Genomic DNA, 6,160 nt, shown 5'->3' on the forward strand with positions numbered 1-6,160 from the left:
ATTCAAATATAGGCACTTTTACAAAAAGTTAAATCTGCATGAATAAGGAGTTCTAAATATTTGGCTGTTCAAGCCCTGAACCTACAGAATCTAAACTGGTTTTCTTGCAGGATCAATGCCCCAAGCAGGAACTCGGTGGAGCTCAGGGTTTCACTGTGAAAGTTTTGAGCAGATTTCATTGTCACCACAAAACTCTAATCCTTCTGCTTTTTATTTTATGAGAAATCAGTTGTGACTTCCTTTAAAAAAAAAAATCTGACAGCTTGTTTTTTATAGCTAGAGAAGCAGGCTGTCTTCTTTGCCTTGAGGTTGTGAAGACAGAATAATTTTACACTATCTAGATTACAAAAGAAAAATGAAAATTGCTTCTTCTCGCTCTCCCCTTTGTAAGCCCATCTGAAGGAATATTTTCCTTTCATTCTCAATAACATACAAATACATATATATTTATATGTACAGCTAAAAGTTAAAATCATCTTATCCTGTCAGTTTTCTTTGTTCAGCTTTCACACCTTTCATATTAATAACAAACCTTTATCTGCCTGTACAGTACTTTGTTATCATAGGGGTTTTTTTCTAACAAATCGTGGCCCTATCAGGTTCAGGGAAAATTGCTTGTTATGACTGTGCTTTGCTCTTCATTTTGTTTAGGAATTTGCCTACACTCTATGCAAAAAAAAATTTGATTTGCAAATAAATAAAAAATGTCCAACGTAACACAAATTTACACCTGTGTCAAAAATGCCACATTTATTTTCTCTGGCTTTCGTAATCATGGGAGAAACAAAAACTGTCTCATTCAGAGATAAAAATTAAACAAGTCCCCAAATTCATATTTTGAGTTCCCATATTTTTATGAGAATATATGTTTATTATGAGACCTGTACTGATTTCACTAAGATATGCTTAATTTCCTGATCAAAGGATTTCTTCTGATATTTTACAGTCTGAATGTATAGCCCCTCAAATCATATCCCTGTTAATTTGCATTAACAATTGTAGGATTAGGCTTCCAGGCAACTGTATAGTAGAATTTTATGAATAGAGAATGTAATTAAGCAAAAATCAGGAAAGTGAAAGAACGTTACTAAGACAAAAAAAAGAGCAGTTATTCCATCTCCTCTCCTTTTTTCAGATTAGACTTGTGCTCTGAAGGATCCTATGCTGCTTCTCATAAAAACAGAATTTGATGTTACTGGCCAAATTCCAACTGCAATTTGCCTAACTAATTGCTTCTTGCATTCTTAATTGGAAAAAGCATTCCTTGGTTTCCAGTCCTGCCTAATTTACTTTTATAGTGCCCTTAATTCAATATAAACCAGGGACATCCTTCAGCAAGAGGTGATTGATCTCTGAAGATAGGCGACAACACACTTACGTATACTAAGCACGTCACATATAGCTTGCAATGTGATATCAGAGTTATTGCTTCTCTGTACCCAGCACACCTAGCAAAGCAATGCTCCCCTCCTGCCCCTGGATTTGATCGGTTCTGTGAAAATTGTTCTAAGCAAAATCCTCCTCTCTTGTGCCTTAGACATGCACGCAGAATGAGAGATGAGTTAAACCCTCCATTTTCTAGATCAGGAGCAGCAGTGAATTGCTGGGGCTGGCTGGGTTACCCAGAGCCCTCCCATCTCTTTGTCCAGCGCTGCAGATCTTCTGGGGAGGAGAGACAGATGGCATCCAAGTGCTCGGTACTGCAGAGTAAGCTTTCTGGTATCCTCTTAATCAGCGGCGCGGCTCCGCCGACGCGTCATGTATCTCCTCCTCTCCTCCTCTCAGTCTTTCTGAGAGTCAGGCGTGGAAATAATAAAATCTGTGCTTGCTAGGCTTGCTGGCTTGCTGACCCAAAAATGAAATTCTCTCATGATTTGTTAAATTCAACCAATCCACTTAGAAGCTGATGCTACCAATTACTCCTGTAGCTCTCTTTCCTCTGCTTACTTGGGTTTGATACACTTGTGTACATGAAATGCATGCGTCAGCAGACGTTATGTTTGAGTTATTTAGTGTTATAGTCCCATACAGAAATAGTTTTAGAAATTGCAGTTATTCACTTTGAAATGCGATTTTAAAATAGACAAAGTTCCCAGTTAGGCAGCTAATCATGGGACATGCGTGACACGGAGAGCTGAATGGAGAGATCTAAATGGGCTGCCACTGCGGCAACAGCAACTGCTGCCACCGCTGCTCTTTGGCCTATTCAGGGGAATTCTGAGGCCGTATAGGTTTTTACAGGTCATTTCTGAGTAGTAAGCTTGCACAGTTGAGAAAGTATCTGGGTTTTAATGAAAGCTTAGCCACTGCTTTGTATTTTGAGTTTGGGAAAGGCAGGTGATCTATCTATGCCACAGTTCTTTTTCAGTGAAACTGGGGTAAAAATACAATTCCTCTTTCAAACAGATACCGAGAGTTGGTGTATAATACTCTTTGGCTGCATTTCCACAGCAGTTATCAGACCGGAGGTCCTTTTTATCAGACTTGCTGCTTGCAGAGAACTCCAGTGCACTACCAAGGTCAGCACCGAGGTTGCAGCATAGATGCCTCCTTTCAGGTGCCTGAAATGCGACGTGCTGCAGTGCTAAGTAGTGGGAATCTCTCAGGTGAATCACCCTTTCTCTTCTTCAGGCATTGCTCTTTTATGGATCCCATGCTACTGCAAGGTGGTACTGTAGTATCCTTCCTTCCAATTGCCACCACCACCTCTGTTTCGGTACCCCCACCCCTAGCATGTTTTATTGTCACTGTAGAGAGAGTAACCCTGACCTTTCCTATTCTGCTCCGTGATCTTTGTCTCCTCCTCGGTTCATTTGCTTTAGCAACGAATTGATACAACTCAAGACAAGAGTTACTTACAGCATCTGTTTGAAGGCAGCTTGACAAGGCCTGGGTAAATATAGGCTTGGTGAAGTACCCTACACAGATTTCGTAAGTGACTGCTTTACATGCTTCAGAATCTGACCCATTCTTTCGAAACTGGGTATTTTCTATGGGGTAATTGAGTCTGACTGTGAATAAGAATCAAAAAAATGCTTTCATTTTGACCTATTGCTTGAGGTTACTCCATGTCAGATGTGATAAATTCATGGTAGACTGTATTCCCCGTGATGTGCTGTGTTGCATAACAGAATCTGCATTTATTTAACAGCAAGTTCAAACAAATAATGTATTAATGTAATGCTAATTTGGAGAAAGTAGTAGGGCCACCATAAATTTGTGGGCTTTTCTTCTGAACATATCTTACTTTTTTTTCCTTCAGGGTCCCATCCAAGTGGAGTTTCAGTAAATACAACCTGCACCTGGATTTTTCCATATGCCACAAGCAAGATTTTGTAGGCAAGGTGCTGAAATCAGGAGGGGACTCGGTGTGTGCTGCTTGACATAGGAGCACAGATAGCAAGGAGAAGGACAGGAGAAACAGCAGCTGACTGGGAAGAGATGGAGGAGACTACGCTGGCATGACACATATTGGAGCCTCTTGGGGAAGCTGGACCTAAGGAGGAGGGGTAAGGTGTGCAATAAATGGAGGACTCCAAGATTGGAGGAGCTTGATCTTAGCAGAAAGGAGGTGGGTTGGTAGCACGGTATGGGGGGTGAGGGACTGCAGTATGTGTTTGTGAGAAAAGGCAGGAAAGGTGTAGGCTTGCAATAACAGATTGGGGTGTGCAGACTTGTGGAGAAAGAGTGAGGACTTGCGGCTTGGGAGAAGGAGTAGTCTAGGGGATGGGGATGTGATGGGAGGCGTGGGGAGCATAGCATACTGCAGATCAGGAGTCACTGGAGTTACTTAATGGCAGGCTATGTCCTTACCACCTTGTAAAGCAGGCACAGGTATGGAAGCATAGACATGAACAGCGTTGTTCACCACCCACCCCTTCCACTGCTGCTACAGGGATGTTCTCCTCTCCCCCGTTCCACCTTTTTAGCTTTTGGAAATGTGATAGCTCAAAATATGTACATTAAATTCAGGTATTCCAAAACACTGGAGTAAATGTTTGTTACCCCAGTGTTACCTGACATATCCTATATATTTAATGGTGAACAAACAGTTAACACACAAAAGTTTACTTTCAACAACCATAGTATTTTACCAGGTGTATGTAGGAACTTCCCTTGCTTTCATTAATCCATTGCATTTATTTGTCACTCTGATGACAAACAAATGCAGCTGTAGCAGCCTTCCAGTACTTAAAGGAGACCTACAGGAAAGATGGGGAGGGATTCTTTATCAGGGAGTGTAGTGATAGGACGAGGGGTAACATTTTTAAACTGACAGAGGGTAGATTTAGATTAAACATTAGAAAGAAATTCTTTGCTGTGAGGCACTGGAACAGGTTGCCCAGAGAAGTTGCAGATGCCCCCTCCCTGGAGGTGTTCAAGGTCAGGTTGGATGGGGCTGTGAGCAACCTGGTTTGGTGGAAGGTGTCCCTGCCCGTGGCAGGGGGGTTGGAACTAGATGATCTTTCAGGTCCCTTCCAACCCAAACCATTCTATGATTCTGTGACTACACAAATATCTTTGTAATGTATTCTGGCAAACTTCCCATACAAAAAATTGCTACAATGTAAATTTATCACTGGAGTGCCTGTAAAATACTATCAGTCAGACGTTTATCTCAGTAATACCACTCTATTTCATTAGCAATGCTCTGTAACTACATTGCTGTAACCAAAATTACAGTCTGGTTCAGAAACAGGAACAGAAACATTATATATACGAAAGGATGAAAAAATACCTTATTATACTTTCTTAATCCTCTCATGTGGTCAATTCTAAATAATTAATGCTAGCTTTGGTATTTACTTTCTTCAACTTCAAAAAAAGGCGGGGGCGGGGGGGAGAAGAGAAAAATACAACTATATTTCTTTAAAGAAACCTGAATAAAACTGAACTGCTTTGGGTCAGCTTTGCAGCTTGCTAAAAATCAATGTTGCTTCAATTACTCCATTGACTTCAATGTACTGGTGTTGATTTACAGTAGTGGGGAGCTACACAATGATTAATAATAAGAATACCTTGGACTTTGATAGTGCTTTCTATCTTGAGATTCCTAATTGCTTGTCAAACCCTCTCTCTGTCTTATAGTTTGTGAAGATGAAGTATTGTATTCAGAACCTCATAAACACTTTTAATTCAAGAAATTACAGATTTATTCAGATGAATATCTTATTAAGAAGTCTTATTTAATTTCCTTATTTTTATGTACATGATGTAAGCAAGAGAAATGCCTGGACGCAGTTGAAATTGCTCGTGCACAATCCTTTCAAGCAGTGTAAAACCTATTTGAAACTCAAAAGCAGCTTTCAATCCTGCTGTCATGTTGCAGACAAGATGAGTAACTGTCTTAAGTCTAAAATCTTGGCAAGATACCATACAAACTATCATGCCTTGAGATGATCCAGGTTACTTATCTACTGCTTACTCTGTGTTCCCTTCAGTTTGCTGCATAATTCAAAGATAGATGTGGTCCAGCACTTCCTTTCCTCAAGCAGAATTTTTTTCTTGCTCTCATCACGCTTTTCTTAATTGTTTGTCTGGGGGCTCTGTATCACTTTATTCATTCCATAGTGATTTTTTGTACAAACTATAATGCATTGAAGACTCCAGTTCCACTTTTCAAGGCTATTCTAAGGAAAGAGGGTATAAGGATGATCCTTTGTAAGGCCTGTGTAGGGATCATAGATAATTACAGTTGTTATGATTGGGGTACAAAATCCTCCACCTAACAGCATTAAAGCCTCCAAAGGATGCCCTATGGAAAGCAGGGGCTGGCCAGGATGTTTGTCTGGTGATGCCCTGCACCTGATCAACAGTGTCTGTCCTCGCTGCTGGTTGGACTTGGGGGCATGGAGTTGCAGCATGCCAGATTTGGTATGATATATTTTCCTCCAATATATAATTTTGTAGGTTGTTATATTCTTTTAATTAACATAATGAAGTTTTACTTAATTCTGGTGAAGGGACAAAAGCCACTTTGGCCTATAAATTCCACTGAAGATAAAATACTTGTTTACCCTTCAGATCTACTTTCTCATTATCTGGGGGTACTGGTTGACAGCCAGCTGAATATGAGCCAGCAGTGTGCCCAGGTGGCCAAGAAGGCCAATGGCATCCTGGCCTGTATCAGAAATAGCATGACCAGTAGGGGGAGGGAAGT

The sequence above is a fragment of the Egretta garzetta genome, unplaced genomic scaffold, assembly GCF_000687185.1.
Source record: "Egretta garzetta isolate BGI_Z169 unplaced genomic scaffold, ASM68718v1 scaffold14, whole genome shotgun sequence".
Taxonomy (NCBI): domain Eukaryota; kingdom Metazoa; phylum Chordata; class Aves; order Pelecaniformes; family Ardeidae; genus Egretta; species Egretta garzetta.